Genomic DNA, 24371 nt, shown 5'->3' with positions numbered 1-24371 from the left:
AAAAATAAGTTAATTGCATAGCTTTTAGAAGCAAGCACTATTTTTTAAAAAACAGGAACAAACCAGAGAGCCAAGAAATAGATCCACATAAATATAGTCAACTGATCTTTGTCAAGGAAACAAAGGCAATACAATGAAGCAAAAATAGTCTTTTCACCAAATGTTGCTGCAACAACTGGACATCGACATGCAAAAAAAAGAAAATGAACCTAGATACAAATCTTACACCCTCCACAAGAATTAACTCAAAATAGATAACAGATCTAAATGTAAAACCTAAAACTTTAAAACCCCTAGAAGATTACATAAGAAAAACCCTACATGAACTTTGGAATGGTAATGACTTTTTAATTTTCTCAAACATGGCATGCTTCATGAATTTGCATGTCATCCTGGAGAAGGGGCCATGCTAATCTTCTTCATATCATTCCAGTTTTGGTACATGTGCTGCCAAAGCGAGCATGGCAATAGCTTTTAGATGCAATGCCAAAGGCACAGCCCATGAAAGAAACTGATAAGCTGGACTTCATCAAAATTAAAAAATTCTGCTCTTTGAAAGACATTATCAAGAAAATAAGACAAACCACAGACAGGGAAAAAAATATTTGCAAAAACCACATCTGACAAAGAACAATTATCAAAATAGACAAAGAACTTCTAAAACTCAACAGTAAGAAAACAAACAGGCTTCCCCCAGTGGCTCAGACAGTAAAGAATCTGCCTGTAAAGCAGGAAACCCCAGTTCAAGCCCTGGGTTGGGAAGATCCCCTGTAGGAGGGCATGGTAACCCACTCCAGTATTCTTGCCTGGAGAATTCCCTGGACAGAGGAATTGTGGGCTACAATCCATAGGGTAGCAAAGAGTTGGACACAACTGAGCAACTAACATTTTCACTTTCAAGAAAACAACAACGTGATTTAAAAAAATGAGCCAAAGACCCTAACAGAAAACTCACTAAAGAAGACATACAGATGGCAAATAAGCATACAGAAAGGTACTCTACATCATATGTCATGAGGAAAATGCAAATTAAAACAATAATGAAATATCACTACACACCTATTAGGATGGCCCAGAACACTGAAAACACCAAATGCTGGAGAGGATACAGGACAACAGAACTCTCATTCACTGCTAGTGGGAAAGCAAAATAGTTCAGATATTTTGGAATACAGTTTGTCAGTTTCTTACAAAAAGTAGATATTTTCTTACTGTATGATTCAACAATCACACTGCTTGGTATTTACCCAAAGGACTTAAAAGCATGTCCACAGAAAATGTACACTTAGATGTTTGCAGCAGCTTTATTCATAATTGCCAAAATGTGGAAGCAATCAAGATGTCCTTTAGCAGGTGAATAGATAAAGACACTGTGCTAGGTACATTCAGACAATGGAATATTATTAAACACACACACACACACACACACACACACAAAGAAATGAGCTATCAAACAATGAGAAGACATGGAGATAACTTAAATGCATGTTACTAAATGAAGGAAGTGAATGTGAAAAGGTTACATATTGTATGATGCCAACCATATGATATTTTGGAAAAAGAAAACTATGGAAACAGTAAAAAATTTCAGGGGTTGATGGAGAGGAAGAGTGTGATGAATATATAGCAGAGAGAAGATTTATAGAGCAGTGAAAATCACCTATGTGATACCATAATGATAGGTACATGTTATTATGCATGCATGCTAAGTCACTTCAGTTGTGTCCTACTCTTTATGGCCGTATGGACTGTAGCCCACCAGGCTCTTCTGTCCATGGGATTCTCCAGGCAAGAATACTGGAGCTCCTCCAGAGGATCTTCCTGACCCAGGGATCAAACTCCCATCTCTTATGTCTCCTGCATTAGCAGGAGGGTTCTATAGACTAGTGCCACCTGTGAAGCCCCACGTGTTATTATACTTTTGTCTAAATCCATAGAATGTACAACACCAAGAGTGAACTGTAATGTTCTAACGTAAACTACGAACTTTAGGTGATAATGATATGTTAATGAAGGCTCATCAATTGTAACTAATGTATTTACTCTGGTGAAGGACACTGATAATGAGAGCCTATGCATGTGTGAGGGCAGAGGGTGCGTGAGATATCTCCACCTTCTCTGTTAATTTGTTGTGAATTTTGAACTGCTTTGAAAAAAAAAAATAAATAGTTAAAAGAAATAATAATACAAACAAAGCCAGATCAGAGGAAGTGATTGGATGTTTTAAAATGAATGGCTATGGTAATACACTTTTCCAGTGGTCATGTATGGATGTGAGAGATGGACTGTGAAGAACGCTGAGCACCGAAGAATTGATGCTTTTGAACTGTGGTGTTGGAGAAGACTCTTGAGAGTCCCTTGGACTGCAGGAAGATCCAACCAGTCTATTCTAAAGGAGATCAGCCCTGGGATTTCTTTGGAAGGAATGATGCTAAAGCTGAAATTCCAGTACTTTGGCCACCTTATGCGAAGAGCTGACTCATTGGAAAAGACTCTGATGCTGGGAGGGATTGGGGGCAGGAGGAGAAGGGGATGACAGAGGATGAGATGGCTGGATGCCATCACTGACTTGATGGACGTGAGTCTGAGTGAACTCTGGGAGTTGGTGATGGACAGGGAGGCCTGGCGTGCTGCGATTCATGGGGTGGCAAAGAGTCGGACATGACTGAGCAGCTGAACTGACTGATGGTAATACACAGTAAGAATGTGACATTTGGTCAAGAAAATGAAGGAAAAGATGGAATGAATCATACAGCTGTCGGATCCAAAAACATTCTGGGGAATTCCCTCATGTCCCAGGGGTTTGGACTCCATGCTTCCACTGCTGGGGATCCAGGTTCAATCCCTGACCCTTGGAACTAAGTTCCCTCAAGCTGTGTGATGTGGTTTAAAAAAAAAAGTAAGAAAAAGGAAATACATTCTGGACAGAGGAAGCAGTTAATGCAAAGTCCAAGAGGTGGGAACATGCTGTCATCTTCAGCAACAGCAAGAAACGCAGTGCATCTAATAAGGAATGAGCAAATGAGAGTATAAAGTGATGGAGTAGGAAAGGTAACAGTCCAGATCATATAGGACTCTATATGACCTGTATGATACGTGAGGCCTTTGTCAAGATGAGGAAACTTTCTTTTACTCCAGGTCTACTGGGAGTTTTTTTGTTTGTTTGTTTTTAGCCATGAATGGATATTGAATTTTATACAATACTTTTTCTGAATAAAATATGGATGCTTGTGTTATTTTTCTTTTTATTCTGCTTATGTGCTAAATTATAACCATTTGTGCTTTTATAAATGTTTTATTAAGTACAGTTGATTACAATGTTGTGATGGTTTCAGGTGTGCAGCATATATATGTATATATGGGCTGAGGAAGCAGTTAATGTGTATATATTCATACATATATTCTTTTCTCAGATTCTTTTCCACTATAGGTTCTTACAGGGCATTGACTATAGTCCTCTATGCTATACAGCAGGACCTAGTTGTTTATCTGTTTGTATACAGTAGTATGTATCTGCTAATTCCAAGCTCCTTATTTATCCCTTCCTGCTTTTCCCCTTTGGTAGCCATGATTTTGTTTTCTCTTTCTGTGAATCTCTTTTTGTTTTATAAGTAAGTTTTTTGTATCATTTTTAGATTCCACATATAAGTGATGTCATATGGTATTTATCTTTTTCTGACTTACTTCACTTAGTACAAAAAGCTCTAGGTCTATCTGCATTGCTGCAAATGGCATTATTTCATTTTTAATAGCTAAGTAATATTCTACTGTATATATGTACCACTCTTCTTATCCATCTGTTATTCATCTGTTAACAGATATTTAGGCTGCTTTCATATCTTGGCTATTGTAAACAGTACTGCTGTGAACACTGGTGTGTGTGTATCTTTTCAAACTAGAGTTTTCTCTTTTCTGGATAAATGCCTACCTAGGAGTAAGATTGCTGGATCATATGGTAACTCTATTTTAAGTATTTTAAGGAATTTCCATCTGTTCTTTATAGCTAGCCACTGATTTTTTTTCTTTTTTAATTATTTTAATTGGAGGATAATTACTTTACAGTATTGTGATGGTTTTTGCCATACATCAACATGAATCGGCCACAGGTATATATGTGTCCCCCTCCAACCTGAACCCCTGTCCCACCTCCCTCCCCCATATCCCTCTGGTTTGTCTCAGAGCACCAGCTTTGGGTGCCCTGCTTCATGCATCGAACTTCCACTGGTCATGTATTTTACATATGGTAATGTACATGTTTCAGTGCTGATTGATTTTTAAATGTTGAAACTGTCTTCCATTCCTGGGAGAAACCCCATTTGGTCATGACATGTATTTTCTTTGTATATATTATAGAATTTATTTTGTTTAAATTTCTTGGTAACTTTTATCTATGTTCACAGGAATTACTGACTGTAGTTTCTTATAGATAGTGTATCATGTTTTATCTAAATTGATAGGCCTGCCTTTTAGATGCAATGCAATTATTGATGTAGTTGTATTTCAGCCTGTCATCTTGCTTTCTGTTTTTTATTTGCTACCTCTGTTATTGATTTCTATTTCCCACCTTCTTCTGTATTAATTATTATTTGTTTATATTTTTATCTCTACTATTGGTTTAATGATTATGCCACTTTTTCAAAATTTTAGTGAATTTCTTAAGATGAACAATAAGCATTTTTAACTTAGTACCATCAAGTATTTTTACACCATTCATGTATACTTCCATTACCTCTTCCCCACCCTTTGAACTATTTTTCATACTTTTTACTTCTACATGCATAATAAACTCACAGTTATTTTGTTACTAATTTGTCTCTAAAATCAATTATCTTTTAAAGAGTTTAATGTTAAATTTCCATCATACTTCATATTCCTCTGTCTGAGAAATTTCTTTCATGTATCTTGAATTATAGGTCTCTGACAATAAATTCTCTTGATATTTGAAAAAATATTTATTATGCCTCCATTTTTGGAAGATATTTTCATTAAATATAGAAATCCAGCTGGCATTGTCTTTTTTTTTTCCAGCATTTTAAATATTCTTCTTCAGCTATCTTCTGTCTTGTAAAATCTTTGATGAGATACCTGATACATCTCTTACCTTAACCCCTGTCTATATAGCCTTCCTTCACACATTCCCTCATAGGCACCTTTTAAATATTTTTTTTTAAACTTTACATAATTGTATTAGTTTTGCCAAATATCAAAATGAATCCGCCACAGGTATACATGTGTTCCCCATCCTGAACCCTCCTCCCTCCTCCCTCCCCATTCCATCCCTCTGGGTCGTCCCAGTGCACCAGCCCCAAGCATCCAGTATCGTGCATCAAACCTGGACTGGCAACTCATTTCATACATGATATTTTACATGTTTCAATGCCATTCTCCCAAATCTTCCCACCCTCTCCCTCTCCCACAGAGTCCATAAGACTGTTCTATACATAGTGTCTCTTTTGCTGTCTCGTACACAGGGTTATTGTTACCATCTTTCTAAATTCCATATATATGCGTTAGTATACTGTATTGGTGTTTTTCTTTCTGGCTTACTTCACTCTGTATAATAGGCTCCAGTTTCATCCACCTCATTAGAACTGATTCAAATGTATTCTTTTTAATGGCTGAGTAATACTCCATTGTGTATATGTACCACCGCTTTCTTATCCATTCATCTGCTGATGGACATCTAGGTTGCTTCCATGTCCTGGCTATTATAAACAGTGCTGCGATGAACATTGGAGTACACGTGTCTCTTTCCCTTCTGGTTTCCTCAGTGTGTATGCCCAGCAGTGTGATTGCTGGATCATAAGGCAGTTCTATTTCCAGTTTCTTAAGGAATCTCCACACTGTTCTCCATAGTGGCTGTACTAGTTTTCATTCCCACCAACAGTGTAAGAGGGTTCCCTTTTCTCCACACCCTCTCCAGCATTTATTGCTTGTAGACTTTTGGATCGCAGCCATTCTGACTGGTGTGAAATGGTACCTCATAGTGGTTTTGATTTGCATTTCTCTGATAATGAGTGATGTTGAGCATCTTTTCATGTGTTTGTTAGCCATCTGTATGTCTTCTTTGGAGAAATGTCTATTTAGTTCTTTGGCCCATTTTTTGATTGGGTCATTTATTTGTCTGGAGTTGAGCTGTAGGAGTTGCTTGTATATTCTCGAGATTAGTTGTTTGTCAGTTGCTTTATTTGCTATTATCTTCTCCCATTCTGAAGGCTGTCTTTTCACCTTGCTAATAGTTTCCTTTGATGTGCAGAAGCTTTTAAGGTTAATTAGGTCCAATTTGTTTATTTTTGCTTTTATTTCCAATATTCTGGGAGGTGGGTCATCAATAAAATTAGAAATGAAAATGGAGAGATCACAACAGACAACACAGAAATACAAAGGATCATAAGAGACTACTATCAACAATTATATGCCAATAAAATGGACAACGTGGAAGAAATGGACAAATTCTTAGAAAACTACAACTTTCCAAAACTCGACCAGGAAGAAATAGAAAATCTTAACAGACCCATCACAAGCACGGAAATTGAAACTGTAATCAAAAATCTTCCAGCAAACAAAAGCCCAGGCCCAGACGGCTTCACAGCTAAATTCTACCAAAAATTTAGAGAAGAGCTAACACCTATCCTGCTCAAACTCTTCCAGAAAATTGCAGAGGATAGTAAACTTCCAAACTCATTCTATGAGGCCACCATCATCCTAATACCAAAACCTGACAAAGATGCCACAAAAAAAGAAAACTACAGGCCAATATCACTGATGAACATAGATGCAAAAATCCTTAACAAAATTCTAGTAATCAGAATCCAACAACACATTAAAAAGATCATACATCATGACCAAGTGGGCTTTATCCCAGGGATACAAGGATTCTTCAAAATCTGCAAATCAATCAATGTAATACACCACATTAACAAATTAAAAAATAAAAACCATATGATTATCTCAATAGATGCAGAGAAAGCCTTTGACAAAATTCAACATCCATTTATGATAAAAACTCTCCAGAAAGCAGGAATAGAAGGAACATACCTCAACATAATAAAAGCTATATATGACAAACCCACAGCAAAGATTATCCTCAATGGTGAAAAATTGAAAGCATTTCCTCTAAAGTCAGGAACAAGACAAGGGTGCCCACTTTCACCATTACTATTCAACATAGTTTTGCAAGTTTTGGCCACAGCAATCAGAGCAGAAAAATCTAATACAGTTATGTAAAGTTTAAAAATAAAATAAAATTAAAAAAAAAAAAAAGAAATAAAAGGAATCCAAACTGGAAAAGAAGAAGTAAAGCTCTCACTGTTTGCAGATGACATGATCCTCTACATAGAAAACCCTAAAGATTCCACCAGAAAATTACTAGAACTAATCAATGACTATAGTAAAGTTGCAGGATATAAAATCAACACACAGAAATCCCTTGCATTCCTATACACTAATAATGAGAAAACAGAAAGAGAAATTAAGGAAACAATTTCATTCACCATTGCAACGGAAAGAATAAAATACTTAGGAATATATCTACCTAAAGAAACTAAAGACCTATATATAGAAAACTATAAAACACTGGTGAAATAAATCAAAGAGGACACTAATAGATGGAGAAATATACCATGTTCATGGGTTGGAAGAATCAATATAGTGAAAATGAGTATACTACCCAAAGCAATCTATAGATTCAATGCAATCCCTATCAAGCTACCAACAGTATTCTTCACAGAGCTAGAACAAATAATTTCACAATTTGTATGGAAATACAAAAAACCTCGAATAGCCAAAGTGATCTTGAGAAAGAAGAATGGAACTGGAGGAATCAACCTACCTGACTTCAGGCTCTACTACAAAGCCACAGTCATCAAGACAGTATGGTACTGGCACAAAGACAGAAATATAGATCAATGGAACAAAATAGAAAGCCCAGAGATAAATCCACGCACATATGGACACCTTATCTTTGACAAAGGAGGCAAGAATATACAATGGATTAAAGACAATCTCTTTAACAAGTGGTGCTGGGAAATCTGGTTAACCACTTGTAAAAGAATGAAACTAGAACACTTTCTAACACCATACACAAAAATAAACTCAAAATGGATTAAAGATCTAAATGTAAGACCAGAAACTATAAAACTCCTAGAGGAGAACATAGGCAAAACACTCTCTGACATACATCACAGCAGGATCCTAAATATTCTTTTTATATTTATTCTTTAGCAGATTGACTATGATGTGTCAAAGGGTGTGAGGTTGTTTTCATTACTATTCTTCATTTTGGGTTTTTTTGTTGTTTTTTTTTTTAATTTTATTTTATTTTTTAAACTTTACATAATTGTATTAGTTTTGCCAAATATCAAAATGAATCCGCCACAGGTATACATGTGTTTCCCCATCCTGAACCCTCCTCCCTCCTCCCTCCCCACACCATCCCTCTGGGTCGTCCCAGTGCACCAGCCCCAAGCTGATATCTATATTGCTTATGGCTATCTGACATATTGGATCTGTGGTTGCCTGTATTTCATTTATACTGGAAAATGTAATATATAACTCCTTGTCCCTCCCTGCACTCCTTGATTTCTCACCTGTCTTTGGATCAATTTTCTGGGCTCAAATCCTTATTTCTTATATACAGGCCAAATACTGGATTTAAAAATCTAAATTCAGCCTCTAGTTAGGCATTCCAACCTCACCCATCTTAGTATAATTGCTTTTTTGAGTCTTAGCATGTGATGCACAGTTTGGCAGATTCTTTTGCTCTGCAAAGAGAATCTTGTCTACATGTTAATGTAGACATCTCAGTTACTTCCATAATTGCCAAGACTGGGGGAAAAAAGGCGGGGGGTGGTGGGGAATGATGAATCATGCCCTAGACATAAAATCTCCCACCTGCAAGTGACACCCGTTACTTCCACCCATTTTAAGTCCCTTGAACTGCAAGGAGATCCAACCAGTCCATTCTAAAGGAGATCAGCCCTGGGTGTTCTTTGGAAGGAATGATGCTAAAGCTGAAACTCCAATACTTTAGCCACCTCATGAGAAGAGTTGACTCATTGGAAAAGACCCTGATGCTGGGAGGGATTGGGGGCAGGAGGAAAAGGGGACGACAGAGGATGAGATGGCTGGATGGCATCACTGACTCGATGGACATGAGTTTAAGTGAACTCCAGGAGATGGTGATGGACAGGGAGGCCTGGCGTGCTGCGATTCATGGGGTCGCAAAGAGTCGGACACGACTGAGCAACTGAACTGAACTGAAGTCACATGGATACACCTAACTTTAAGAAATGCCAGGAGGAGAAATTTTTGGTAAAAAACACTAATAAAAAAAAACAAAATATTAACTGCTTTTTTTCTAGAAGTTACAAAGACTAATGATTGAAATTTTCATCATTACCCTTTTCTGATAGCAATAATAAGTAAATATATGCCATATACTTCCTAGTCACTCAGCAGTAAAGTATCCTCCTGCCAATGCAGGAGATATAAGAGACTCAGGTTTGTTCCCTTGATTGGGAAGATCCCCTAGAGAAGGAAATGGCAACCCACTCCAGTATTCTTACCTGGAAAATTCCATGGACAAAAGAACCTTGTGGGTTACAGTTCATGTGGTGACAAAGGAGTCAGACACAACTTAAAGACTAAACAACAACCACAAATATGCAATATTATTTTCAATATTTAGTGAGATAGCATTATAGTAACTATTGCGCCCATATTCCTTTATAAATAAAAAACATTTCATTTTCTTGTCTTCTGTATATTCCAAGATTTCATAGGGAATTTAGTTATCTCTGGGATCTGTACTTTTTCCATCCATAATTCTTCCTTTCTTTGGGAGGTCATAAATACATGCCATCTGGATCTAACCTGTATTATCAGATAATTTTAATTTCTTAATTATCTATTCTGGTTAAACAGTTTTCCTTAGGTGTTTATTTTTCCTGCCCTGAGAACTCTTTGTTTCTGGTGTTTGTCTCTCTGCCTTCCTCTGTCAACACAGAAGCAGGCAAAGCTTTGTGGGGGTTGGCAATGCCTCCATCTGCTGCAAATCCATTTCTCTTGCCATGTTTTATTGCTACAGTTCCCAGGAAACAGTTGTTAAAGAGCCATACTCTGACTGGGACTGGAGGTGCAGAGGGTAAGATTAACATTTTCTCATCAAACCAGAGAGTACTGCTCTGTGTCGGGGAAGAGATGCATCATTTGACCACTGGAACATGTTTTGACAGGCTCCTCCTTTAAGAAGAAAGTGTCGGAATTGAAAAGTTTACTGAGGAAATGTACACTCCAGTTCATCTTTAAGTACTATGAGATTTAAGATTTATTGGGCTTCGTCCTTCAGCCTTCATCTTGGATTCCATTTTAGCATTTGCAGGGCTTATAATAAATTAGCTAATTCTTCACTACACACCCACTTCATTTCAAATAGGCTTGCCATCCACTCTTGTATATATGTCAGTCACCTCCTTCACGATATTAGCACTTTTCATTTGGTGACTTATCACTCCCAGTCCAGTCTTTTTCCACTACTATATAGATAGAGGGCAAACTTAACCTTCAGGAATTATTTGACATCATTTATCTTGTCATACTTCCCATTTCCTCCCTGTGTATTTACTCCACATCATTTGGTTTCCTATTTCAAACCAGAGGAACACATGACACTTTTATTTCTTAGCTGTTTCTCAAGAGGGCACTTTAGCTGATTTTCCAGAGATTTGAGAATAATTTATAGCAGAATAGTATATTCATCCTAAGACCCAAAGTAATCTAATGGTTTAGTTTTGTATTTTTATTGTTTGCATAATGGGATGAGATGGAAAAACTTCAAAATATTGTTTCTAAAAAAATGTACAATGACAGTGATGAAAGATGAACAAAAGTTCAGATTCAATATACAAGGTATATGTACATTATTTTAAAATTCATTTTAATCTAATTTTTATAACAATTACATCATATTTGTTAGCTTTCAGTCTCAGAAGTGCTTGAAAACCACTGGAGAATTGCATATCACCTTGGACTCCTTCTAGGACAATGGTTCACCTCATAAAAATATATGCAAAACCATTTCACTGGTTTACTCCTTTTCTATGAGCATGACTTCGTTAAAGCACTCCACTGTGGGGTATCACCCCTGACTTCACAGCTTCTTTGGCTTCTACCTCGTGCAGGTACTCAGAAAGTCATCCTTCTTCCAACAAAATTTTTTCAGTGATGAGCGAAGAGCATGCTGACTCCCTCCATCATGGTGAACCTGCATATGAGCCTTGAAGGAATTCTTTGCTTCCCTGGTGGCTCACATGGTAAAGTCTGCCTGCAATGCAGGAGACCCAGGTTTGATCCCTGGATAAGGAAGATCCCCTGAAGAAGGGAATAGAAACCCACTCCAGCATTCTTGTCTGGAGAATCCCTTGTACAAAGAAGTCTTGTGGCCTACAATCTATGAGGTCGCAAAGAGTAGGACACAACTGGTCACTCAACCATGTCCGACTCTTTGTGACACCATGGACTGCAGCATGCCAGGCTTCTCTGTCCTTCACCATCTCCCAGAGCTTGCTCAAACTCATGTTCATCGAGTAGGTGATGCCATCCAACCATTTTGTCCTCTGTTGTCCTCTTCTCCTCCTTCCTTCAATCTTTCCCAGCATTAGGGTCTTTTCTAATAAGTTGGCACTTAGAATCAGGTGGCCAAAGTACTGGAGCTTCAGCTTAAACATCAGTCCTTCCAATGAATATTCAGGGTTGATCTCTTTTAAGATGGACTGGTTGGATCTTCTTACAGTCCAAGGGACTCTCAAGAGTCTTCTCCAGCACCATGTTCAAAAGCATCAATTCTTCGGCGCTCAGCTTTCTTCACAGTCCAACTCTCACATCCATACACGACCACTGGAAAAACCACAGCTTTGACTAAATGGAACTTTGCTGGCAATATAATGTCTCTGTTTTTTTAATACACTGTCTACATTTCGCACAGCTTTTCTTCCAAGGAGCAAGTGTCTTTTAATTTCATGACTGCAGTCACCATCTGCAGTGAAGCCAAAAAAAACTACAGTCTCTCACTGTTTCCATTGTTTCCCCATCTATTTGCCATGAAGTGATGGGACTGGATGCCATGATCTGCACTTTTTTAATGTGGAGTTTTAAGCCAGCTTTTTCACTCTCCTCCTTCACCTTCATCAAGAGGCTCTTTAATTCCTCTTCACTTTCTGCCATAAGGGTGGTGTCATCTGCATATCTGAGGTTATTGATATTTCTCCCAGCATTCTTGATTCCAGCTTGTGTTCCATCCAACCCAGCATTTCTCATGATATCCTCTGCATAGAATTTAAATAAGCAAGATGACAATATACAGCCTTGACGTACTCCTTTCCCAATTTGGAACCAGTCCATTGCTCAATGTCCAGCTCTATCTGTTTCTTCTTGACCTGCATATAGGTTTCTCAGGATAGCAGGTGAGATAGTCTGGTATTCCCTTCTCTTTAAGAATTTTCCACAGTTTGTTGTGATCCATGTAGTCAAAGACTTTAGCATAGTCAATGAAGCAGAAGTAGATGTTACTCTGGAATTTTCTTGCTTTTTTGATGACCCAGTAGATGTTGGCAATTTGATTTATGACTCCTCTGTCTTTTCTAAATCCAGCTTGAACATCTAGAAGTTCTCAGTTCACATAATGTTGATGCCTAGCTTGGAGAATTTTTCCTTTAGGAATTTACTCAAAATTTAAATTCTCAGGTATACCTCTCTTACCATGCTTTAAAGTAGCTAAACTCCATTTCCCATGAAAAGCCCAACCCCCACCACCATCTCCCTATGCTGCTTCTTTTTCTTTTTTTGCATTATATTTATCATCATCTGGGTCAGTTCCCATCTTTCTGGAAGCAGGCACAGAGAAAATGTTAGAAGCACAAAGAGTTTATTGGGGTATTTCTGTGGAAGATAAAGGAGAAAAGGAGCAAAAGCAGGTGAGCTTCAGTGGAGGTCTGACAGGTGTAGGAGAAGAGGGAAGAAGAGAGAGGACTTAGCAAGACCCTCAGGTAAAGCGCAACCCTGAAAAGTTCTTGACCAGCCCAACAGAGAGCTCTAGAGCAAAGATATCTTGTTAGAGGAGTGCTGAGTGGACACAAGTGGGGGTGCCCTACTCCTTCAATTGCCTAGTCATTGACTTGAACTGTCCACTCATGGCTCCAGGGTGGATTCCAAGGGCACTGTTTCTGGAAGCTCTACGCTGACTGCACTTTCTGCAGCAGGTTTTCTCTTGAAGGGATATCCTAGTGACACACATCCAGGGCTGCCACATCTTCTGAGTGGGCATGGTGTATTTATTACATTTTCATCTGTCTTTCTCACTAGCACCTAATTAGATACTCAAATATATATATATATATATATAATATATATTGTATATATAAAATATATATTGCATATATATAATATACATATATATATTGTCAACTACAGATTGGCACTTACCAAGAGAATTGCCAATGACTGAACAACAAAGGCATTTGCCACCTGCTTCTACGGAGATTGAACCCCAGGCTGCTATAGCTACAGATCTTCAACAATCCCTGAGGGAGTTCAGGGTGCAGTGAGGCACTCTGTGCTCCAGGGAGCCTGGTGGGACAGGTCTTAAGATCAGTTCAGTTCAGTTCAGTTGCTCAGTCATGTCCGACTTTTTACGACCCCATGAATCACAGCATGCCAGGCCTCCCTGTCCATCACCAACTCCCGGAGTTCACCCAAACTCATGTCCATTGAGTCGGTGATGCCATCCAGCAATCTCATCCTCTGTTGTCCCCTTCCCTTCCTGCCTCCAATCCCTTCCAGCATCAGGGTCTTTTCACTCTTCGCATGAGGTGGCCAAAGTATTGGAGTTTCAGCTTCAGCATCAGTCCTTCCAATGAACACCCAGGGTTGATCTTTAGAATGGACTAGTTGGATCTCCTTGCAGTCCAAGGGACTCTCAAGAGTCTTCTCCAACACCACAGTTCAAAAGCAACATTTCTGCAGCACTCAGCTTTCTTCACAGTCCAACTCTCACATCCATACAGAACCATTGGAAAAACCATAGCCTTGACTAGATGGACCTTTGTTGGTAAAGTAACGTCTCCACTTTTTAATATGCTATCTAGGTTGGTCATAACTTTCTTTCCAAGGAGTAAGCATCTTTTAATTTCATGGCTGCAGTCACCATCTGCAGTGATTTTGGAGCCCAAAACAAAATCTGACACTGTTTCCACTGTTTCCCCATCTATTTCCCATGAAGTGATGAGACCAGATGCCATGATCTTCATTTTCTGAATGTTGAGCTTTAAGCCAACTTTTTCACTCTCCTCTTTCACTTTCATTAAGAGTTCCTCTTCACTTTCAGCTATAAGGGTGGGGTCATCTGTGTATCTGAGGTTATTGATATTTTTCCCAGCAATCTCGATTCCAGCTTGTGCCTCTTCCAGCCCGGCATTTCTCATGATGTACTCTGCATATAAGTTAAATAAGCAGGGTAACAATATACAGCCTTGATGTACTCCTTTTCCTATTTGGAACCAGTCTGTTGTTCCATGTCCAGTTCTAACTGTTGCTTCCTGACCTGCATATAGGTTTCTCAAGAGGCAGGTCAGGTGGTCTGGTATTCCCATCTCTTTCAGAATTTTCCACAGTTTGAGATCCACACAGTCAAAGGTTTTATCATAGTCAATAAAGCAGAAATAGATGTTCTGGAACTCTCTTGCTTTTTTGATGATCCAGCAAATGTTGGCAATTTGATCTCTGGTTCCTCTGCCTTTTTTCTGGTTCCTCTGCCTTTTCTTGGAGAAGGCAATGGCACCCCACTCCAGTACTCTTGCCTGGAAAATCCCATGGATGGAGGAGCCTGGTGGGCTGCAGTCCATGGGGTCGCGAAGAGTAGGACACGACCGAGCGACTTGACTTTCACTTTTCACTTTCACGCATTGGAGAAGGAAATGGCAACCCACTCCAGTGTTCTTGCCTGGAGAATCCCAGGGACAGAGGAGCCTGGTTGGCTGCCATCTATGGGGTCACACAGAGTCGGACACGACTGAAGTGACTTAGCAGCAGTAGCAGCAGCTGCCTTTTCTAAAACCAGCTTGAACATCTGGAAGGTCTTCAGTTAGTTGGGTGTTTTTAGGAACAGATTTTAGACTTCCCTGGTGGCTCAGATGGTAAAGATTCAGCCGACAATGTGGGAGACCCAGGTTCAATCCCTAGGTTGGGAAGATCCTCTGGAGAAGGAAAAGATTTTATGATCGAAGCCCTTGCATGTCCTCATATCTAGAGAAGCACTAAATCCCTTAACGGTGACATCAGATCCTCATGACTAACAAAAACCCTTTTGTAAAATGAGTGTTTCATGGTAACTCCCCCTTCACCAAAATCTTATATATTGACTTCCCCGCACTGCTGCTTTGGAATAGTCTCTCACAGCTATCTGAGATGATGCCTCCCAGGCTGCAGTACTCATTTTGCACCAAATAAAATTAAACTCACAACTCTCAAGTGAAAGTGAAGTCACTCAATCGTGTCCAACTCTTTGCGACCCTATGGACTGTAGCCAGCCAGGCTCCTCCATTCATGGGATTTTCCAGGCAAGAATATTGGAGTGGGTTGCCATTTCCTTCTCCAGGGGATCTTCCCAACCCAGGGATCTAACTCTGGTCTCCCACATTGCAGGCAGACTCTTTACCATCTGCTGATGGGACAGGTCTTGTACATCCTTTTTTTAGTTGACTACATATATATATATATACACATATATAGTACTCAAATATAATACACACACACACATATAGAGTTGTTGTTTCAGTCCCTAAGTTGTATTTGACTCCTTTGCAAGTCCATGGATTGCAGCCTGCCAGGTTCTTCTGTCCATGGGATTTCCCAAGGAAGAATATTGAAGTGGCCTGCCATTTCCTTCTCTGGGGGATCTTCTAGACCCAGGGATCAAACCCACATCTCCTGAATTGGCAGGAAGAATTTTTTTTACCACTGAGCCAAGAGGGAAGCTATATATAAATATATAGCTTCTGTGTATATATACACATACATATATACATACATACATATATATGCATATATGTTAGATAAATACATGAATAAATGAATGAAATGACTCTAGTAGAAAGCCATTATTAGTGAAATATGTCACACCATAATAATTATTAATTGAATCATGACTAATTTAACATCTGGTTATTTTTATAAATAAAATAAATGTTGAAAAATAGCCTTTATTACAATAAATTTTGAGTTTTTTTAAGACAGATATTCAATATTTTTGTATTCTTGCACATCACTTGATATAAACTCTATAAAGTTTAACAAATGTGGAAACTAACAAATAATATTTCAATATGGCAATGAAAATATCCCTTGCTTTTTAAAAATTCAAGTACCAGCCATAACTTTGTGGTTTTGAATTCCTGTGTCATGTTTATTTTCATGAGTAATACCATAAGATTTCACAGCTTCAGGTATATACTGGATCAATGGTAGAAGCCATCTCTCCAAACTGGATGTAATATTACATCATATATACACATGTAATTGAAGAGCAAAATGGCAATTTCCCTCTTAGAGGAAAATTAAACCTCTGGAGGGTGATGTACTTAAATAGACAAATAGACTTAGGAAGTGACTTTAATCATATTGCATGTGGATTACACAGTAAAGAAGTATTACTGATGGGATTCAAGGTCTCATACTTTTGAGCCAGCTGTGTTCAATTAAACTGGGCTTCTTGAGAAGAGGAAGTGATAGATATCAGTAAGATGCCTATGGGGAGGTTTCAGAGTCACAGCACCTCGAGAATTCATTGATAAATAGTGCACTGGCCTTAACCAAAGAGATAAGGATTAAGAATGGAGTTGAAAGCTGAACTGTATATTTGTAGGCTTAGCACTGCAAAGTTCAACTATAAAGAGGGTTCTATGTAAGAACAGATGTACAAAGAAATGATGTAAAGCAAGGCTCTAGAACTCCAGAATCTGAGACTAACAGGGAACTCATCACCATAAGGAAAGCATAAACAAATCACTTCTAAAGTACATTATGTTCCTGCTTTTATAGTGAATGATGAAGAAACTGAGAATGCAAATTAATAAGTTTATTGACATGTTCCAATCTCCTACAGTTAGTTCTTTATACATTTAATCTATAACAAACTTGGGTATTAAAAAGCCGAGTCATCAATTTGTCATCAATCATTTTTGACAAATGTCCATATAGTCAAAGTTATGGTTCTCCAGTAATCATGTAGAGATGTAAGAGTTGGGCCTTAAAAAAAAGGCTGAGCACTGAAAAATTAATGCTTTTTAATTGTGGTGCTGGAGAAGACTCTTGGCGAGTCCCTTGGACAGCAAGGAGAGCAAACCAGTCCATCCTAAAGGAAATCAACCCTGAATATTCATTGGAAGTACTGATGCTAAAGCTGAGGCTCCCTTTGAACCACCTGATGCAAAGAGCCAACTCATTGGAAAAGACCATGATGCTGGGAAAGATTGAGGGAAGGAGGAGAAAGGGGTGACAGCGGATGAGATGGTTGGATAGCATCACCAATTCAATGGACATCAGTTTGAGCAAACTCAGGGAGATAGTGAAGGACAAAGAACCCCAGTCCATGGGGTTGCAAAGAGTCAGACACGACTAAGTCACTGAACAACAACATACACTGAGTTAACCTTTAACTTATATATGAGATCCTAGAAAGAAACAGAACCAGTAAGACATATATAAACATGTATAAGGTAGGATTTGTCATAGGAATTGACTCACATGATTTTGAAGGCTGAGAAGTCTATGGTTTGCCATCTGCAAGCTGGAGAACCAGGAAAGCTGGTAGCATAGTTCCAGTCCAAACTGAAAGCCCTAAAAACCAGGGGAGACAGTGGCATACATCCTAATCAGAGTCTGAAAGTCAGAAAACTAGGAACACAGATGTTGGAGGTCAGCAGATAGATGTCTCAGCTCAAGCAAAGAGCAAATTCTCCCTTCCTCTGCTTTCTTGAGTTCTATTCAGTCCTCAATGGATTATATGAAGCCCACCCACATTGGGGAGGGTAATCTTTATTTAGTCTACAGATTTGAATGCTATTCTCTGCTGGAAACACCCTCACAGACACACCAAGAAATAATGTTACACCAGCTATTTGGGCATCCCTTAGTTTGGTCAAATTGACACATAAATTAATCATCATAACTTGTAAGATGTCATTTTCTTGATAACCCAAATGTACTAAGGTTTATAATGAAAGATTCCACTTAATTGTTTATATTAATTAATTTAAATACACATTTAAGAAATTTACTTTTTTAAAAAGTTTTAAAATATCGATGTATTCTTTTAAATGAAAACAATGGAAATTTGCCGACCAGATTTTACTATCTATACCCATAGCTTTTTCTTAAAAATAAAGCACACATGTAAAGTTTTCCCTCAAATCTAAAGGCAAAATAAAGTAATTTCAATTCAGATTATTTGCATTTTATAATGACTTTAGTCATTTGGAAAGTCTAACATTGGAAAACTTCTTCCCTCATTAAATGCACTTTTTCCTGACACATATTTAATATACTATTTAAGGAATATAACTTCAATTTTTAGCTTTGTCTACCATGAATAATAGTATCAGCTGAATTCCATTCCATCTCTGCCTCAGGCACACTGTGAATTTAAAGTCCTTGCAATTTCTCATTCTCTTTAAGTTAAAAATGAACTTAAAATGTCATAAGAATTTCAAACCTAGGTAGAAACTGTCTAGCCTAGTACCAATGGTTCCACTATGTCTTATGAAAGATTCATCTGGAGATAGCTCATAAATGATTATTATATGTCTGTGATTTAAAATATCACACTTTTCAAAATAAAAGTTAACAATTAAGTAGAATTGCAGAAAATCTTTTACACTATTTTGTAGGTACTAATTTAAGCAATCTTCATTTGGGGCAGATGGAGGTAAAAGAAGATGATTTTTAAAAATCCATTATATTGTACATGTAAGTTCAAAACTCTTACTCATATTTTATGAAATTATTTTGAAATAAAATTAACTACAGAAGCAATACCTACATTTAATATGTTGCCAATTGGTTAATATGTTATCAAATAAAATTTTAAAAAAACAAATATCTAAGATCCCCATATGTAAATTAGCAAGAAACACTGGTACAAATTAAGAAATATAGATTAAAACAAAATTTGTGGGGTATATTTAGTATCACCAGCAGTTATATAAATGGAAATGAGAGTAATTATGATGTCATATTTTGCTAACATAATTAGGAACAGTCAAAACTCTGGGCCAGAAAGTCAAACGCCAATGAAGAGAAAAACCACTACACCTCTTGGAAATTAGTTCACTCCTGTTGCAGACAATCAAGTGGAAAAGATAGCAAACTACGGTAAGTCCCCTACATACGAACCTTTGAGTTTTGAACTTTCCAAGATGCTAAGGTGAGTTCTCACGTCCAGTCAGGTAAGTTAGTTCGTATGTCTTGCATCCGTTGTCTCACGCAGGCATCCTCTACGGTGCCCGTGCGTCTGTGTACTTTGCTGTACAGTATGGAGCAGAGTATGACTGCAGTATTTTTACTTCAAGCCCGGGATGTCCAGAAGCAAATGTAAAGGCAGCAGTGATATAGCTGGGACTACTGTATTGTTCAAGGTAAAATTTAAAATATTTTCTGTAATTTTTGTGTTTGCTTTTGATGTATTATTTCTGTGAAAAGTATTATAAACCTATTACAGCATAATACTATATAGACAATTATGTTAGTTGGATACCTAAGCTAACTTTGAAGGACTTACCAAAAAGCTGGACTTACAAACTTGCTTTCAGAATGGAACTCATTCGACTGTAGGGAACTTACTGTATATTGTCTGCTCTAGTGACAATAAAAATAGTTTTCAAAATCAAGACAAAATTGGATTTGATAAAAATGAAAATATCAAATGTCTATCAAGATTGTTCTGCTGCTGCTGCTGCTAAGTCGCGTCAGTCATGCCCGACTCTGTGCGATCCCATAGACGGCAGCCCACCAGGCTTCCCCGTCCCTGGGATTCTCCAGGCAAGAACACTGGAGTGGGTTGTCATTTCCTTCTCCAATGCATGAAAGTGAAAAATGAAAGTGAAGTCGCTCAGTCGTGTCTGACTCGTAGCGACCTCATGGACTGCAGCCTATCAGGCTCCTCCGTCCATGGGATTTTCTAGGCAAAAGTACTGGAGTGGGGTGCCATTGCCTTCTCCAAAGATTGTTCTAAGATGGTGAATTAAGAGACTTTTTTCTATTTATTCCTATTTCACACATTGTCTTTAAATGGTTTTAATGTTTTCATAATTTCTAAATTCTGATCATAAAAACACTATTGAAATTAAAAACATTAAATATATTTTCTATTTAATATTAGCTAAAAATATAATTGAAAGTTTGTAGGAATGTGACAAGGGGGGTGGGGATCTTAAAAAAATTTTTTTAATATATTTTTATTTAGATTTTGGAAACAAGAGTTTTTAAAATTATTTTTAGTTGACTTTATTGTAATTATAACATCTTTTGAACAAAAATTACACTGATGAATATATATTTCCCATCTGCTTAGATACTCTATGATTTATTGACAGATGTATACATCTATACATTTTAATAGACTCACTCAAATCCTGTCCTGTGTGCGGTCTTTGTGTGCTGTGCTATTTGACTATAAGAACTAATTTATTTTTTATTTTGTAGATGTTGTTATTCTATGTACAATTGATCTGTGAAAGGTGCAGCATAAAGTTTTTCTGGGTAAGTTTTCTCTATTTCAATGATATATTTTTCAGGAAAGCAAAAGTGTACTTTTTTTTTTTAAGTTGTAATGTTTTAGACAAAGGAAAAGGTAGCGCAGAAAAAGTGAATTCAAAAATGTTGATTCACTAAGACTTGAAGCAAAAAGGCTACCCTGGGTATGACTGCTGTTTGGGGATAGTCCTTACGCTGTGCTGTGCTTAGTTGCTCAGTCATGTCTGACTCTTGCCACCCCATGGACTGTACTCTGCCAGGCTCCTCTGTCCGTGGAGTGTATCCTTATTGCACCCCAATCTCAAACATTTTGGTTACTTCACAGTAGCCTCAGCAGCAACAAGAAGCATTTATTGAGCCTTCTTTTGTGCTTGACACTTTACAGTTCTTCTCATATTTCATCCTCATCCCAGTTCTAGAAGGTTCCATTCCCATTTCATCCACAAAGAAACTTAGTATCCAAAAGATTTAATAATGTGTTCAAGAATGTGTGGGAGGAAAGCGTGGGCCTGAGGGGCAAACACAAGTCAGTCTAATATGACCCTGGAGCTGAAATCTTGATAAAATCTCCGTTCTTCTTTTATTTCCTTGTCTCTTCTCTGCACCCCTGGATGATCCCATAACCATCACTCAGTAACCATCAGGCCTGTGAAAGTGAAAGTGAGAGTATTAGTTGCTGAGTTGTGTGGGACTCTTTGCCACCCCATGGACTGTAGCCTACCAGGCTTCTCTGTCCATGGAATTCTCCAGGCAAGAATCCTGGAATGGGTTGCCATTCCCTTTTCCAGGCGATCGTCCCAACCCTGGGATCGAACATGCATCACCTGCTTCACAGGCATATTCTTTATGCCTGTGATGTACCCTTAAAAGACCATTCATCCTCTTACTCCTCAAGAAATAATCAATGAGCATCTTAATTTAACGTGGAGGCACCTCCCTTCCTTAGTTTTGAAATCCTGGCTTCAGAGATTATCTTGGAGGAGAGATACGTGAGCAGTTTTTCTTGCCCCAGTTTACTTTTCTTCTGTGACTCATATATATAGGGTCACAAGATGTGAAAGGATTAGAGGAGAGTGGGTATGATTTTAGAGGACTGGTGCTGGATCAGGTTCTATGATGTCCTCTGGATTTGGCAGACATTCAAGCTGAAACTTTTCTTCTCAAACTCTGGGAGAGTTTTTCAGAAGTTCTCCAATAGCAATTCTCTGAAAGCAGTAGTGCGCCCTCTACTGGCTTCTCTCTCTTCTGCCTCAGTGGCTGGACTTAGGGGCTTACTCTAACAGATGCTCTTCAAGGCTCTCTCAGTGTTGGCATAGAAAACGCAGAGGTTCCCTTCATCAGGTTATCCCCAAAGCAATGCGCCCGTCTCTTTCTATTCTCTCTCTGTGGCAGGTCTAGATACACCTCCCACTGCAGGTTTGTTGTTGCTGTTACTCACTCACTAAGTCCTGTCCTATTCTTTGTGACCCCATGGACTGTAGCATGCCAGGATCCTCTGTCTCCTGCTGTCTCCTTAGACTTTGCCCTCTCTTCTCTCTTTCTCCTTTGTGTTTGCTCCAATTCATGTCCATTGAGTCACTTTTGCTAGCTAACCATCACACCCTCTGTCACTCCCTTCTCCTTTTGTCTTCAATCTTTCCCAGCTTCGGGGTCTTTTCCAATGAGTTGGCTCTTCACATCAGTTGGCCAAAGTATTAGCGCTCCAGCTTCAGCATCAGTTCTTCTGGTGAATATTCATGGTTGATTTCCTTTAGGATTGACTGGTTTGATCTCCTTGCTGTCCAAGGGACTCTTGGTGTCTCCTCCAGCACCACAGCTTGAAGGCATCAGTTCTTTAGTGCTCAGCCTTTTATATTATTCAGCTCTCACATGCATATATGACTACTGGAAAAATCATAGTTTTGACTATATGGACCTTTGTCAGCAAAGTAATGTGTCTGTTTTTTAATACACTGTCTAGGTTTGTCATAGCTTTTTCTTCCAAGGGGCAAACATCTTTTAATTTCATGCCTGCAGTCACTGTCTGTGGTGATTTTGGAGCCCAAAAAAATAAAATTTGTCACTGTTTTCACTGTTTCCCCTTCTGTTTGCCATAAGGTGATGGGAGCAGATGCTATGATATTAGTTTTTTGAATGTTGAGTGTTAAGCCAGGTTTTATCTGTGAAATAAACATTTCAGTAGAGGTAAGCTAATTAATATAAAATATTTAATAAACCACTTTGGAAGAATAATAATGAGAAAAGGTTGAAAAACATTGTATTAAATGAATTGGGTAAAGCTATCGAGGCAGGACTCCAATGCAGATTTTGTGACTCAGTTCATTCTTCTTTCTTTCATGGTATAGACACTTTAGCAGTTAAAAAAATAAAATGGAGAGAAATTTTACAAATATATGTTCTTTGAAAACCTAAATAATACATAAGGTTTACTTACATGAGGATATTTCTGTGTATTTTATTTTCTTTTTATTTGGTTTCACTATTTAAAACATCACTCAAAATTTACTAACCCTTTTCTATATTATGAATTCAGGCCCACACATGTACACCTTATCTAGATGAACCCTAATGACCTGGCTAATCCATTTTATATGACAAGTCCATGTAAAGTTTATTTTTATTTTTATATAAATACACTTTTAAACACAGTCACCGAGTCCAAGGTTTTACGATGTAGGGAGTTGACAAAGATAATTCTTTGATTTGCTCTGGTGAAGATAATCTCTACCGAGTATTTCCAGCCCATTAACAATCACCCACCATCCACAGTGCAGACGGACCCTCCGCTGTCAAGTCAGATGAGCACTTTCCTTCGCTTTTTTGAAATCATTCCATGATGAAAAATCAACTGGTAGAACTGCACTACAACTGCCTGTCATTCATCTGAATCAGCTTCCTCGTGACCATTTGTCAAAACCAGTGCCAAAGACCTGAGGACATTTGTCAAATAATGGTAATGCTTGTCCAACATTTAGTGTACCTGAGATTTGTGCAGCAGTCACCACCAGAAAGAAGTCAACACCAGTGAATATCTATTGTGAATTATTATTTGCAGGAGGCAGAACTGAGTACTTATTATCTAGATTCTAAAAATGCATGTGATTCTGAGCTAAGCAATAAGAAAGAACATTTAGATCCAATTTATAGGAGCTAGAGGTCCAACCTGTTTCAACAAAGTCACAGTGAAATCACAAGTCTATGAGAATTAACCAAGTTTGTTCTTTAAAATTTATGAATCACAAATTCCTTCTTAAGTCCACAACAAATTAAAAAACAACAACAGGCAGCATACTTAATCAAGGCAATTCCTAGGCAGTTTCAAACATCCAATGAAGTTTTACACTTCCTAAGAATTGATGCTTTTGAACTGAGGTGTTGGAGAAGACTCTTGAGAGTCCCTTGGACTGCAAGGAGATCCAACCAGTCCATTCTAAAGGAGATCAGCCCTGGGATTTCTTTAGAAGGAATGATGCTAAAGCTGAAACTGCAGTACTTTGGCCACCTCATGCAAAGAGTTGACTCATTGGAAAAGACTCTGATACTGGGAGGGATTGGGGGCAGGAGGAGAA

The 24371-nt window shown here is 38.1% G+C and overlaps 1 non-coding gene across 1 annotated transcript; it reads right to left on the bottom strand.

The window, feature by feature from the left end:
- Window positions 1-356: 356 nt before the first annotated feature.
- Window positions 357-463, bottom strand: LOC112587388. The gene has a single exon (XR_003111874.1). It is a non-coding gene; the product is annotated as a U6 spliceosomal RNA (small nuclear RNA).
- Window positions 464-24371: the final 23908 nt, after the last annotated feature.

The sequence above is a fragment of the Bubalus bubalis genome, chromosome 1 (genome assembly GCF_019923935.1).
Source record: "Bubalus bubalis isolate 160015118507 breed Murrah chromosome 1, NDDB_SH_1, whole genome shotgun sequence".
Classification (NCBI taxonomy): domain Eukaryota; kingdom Metazoa; phylum Chordata; class Mammalia; order Artiodactyla; family Bovidae; genus Bubalus; species Bubalus bubalis.
This window is presented reverse-complemented; position numbering and strand designations above follow the sequence as displayed.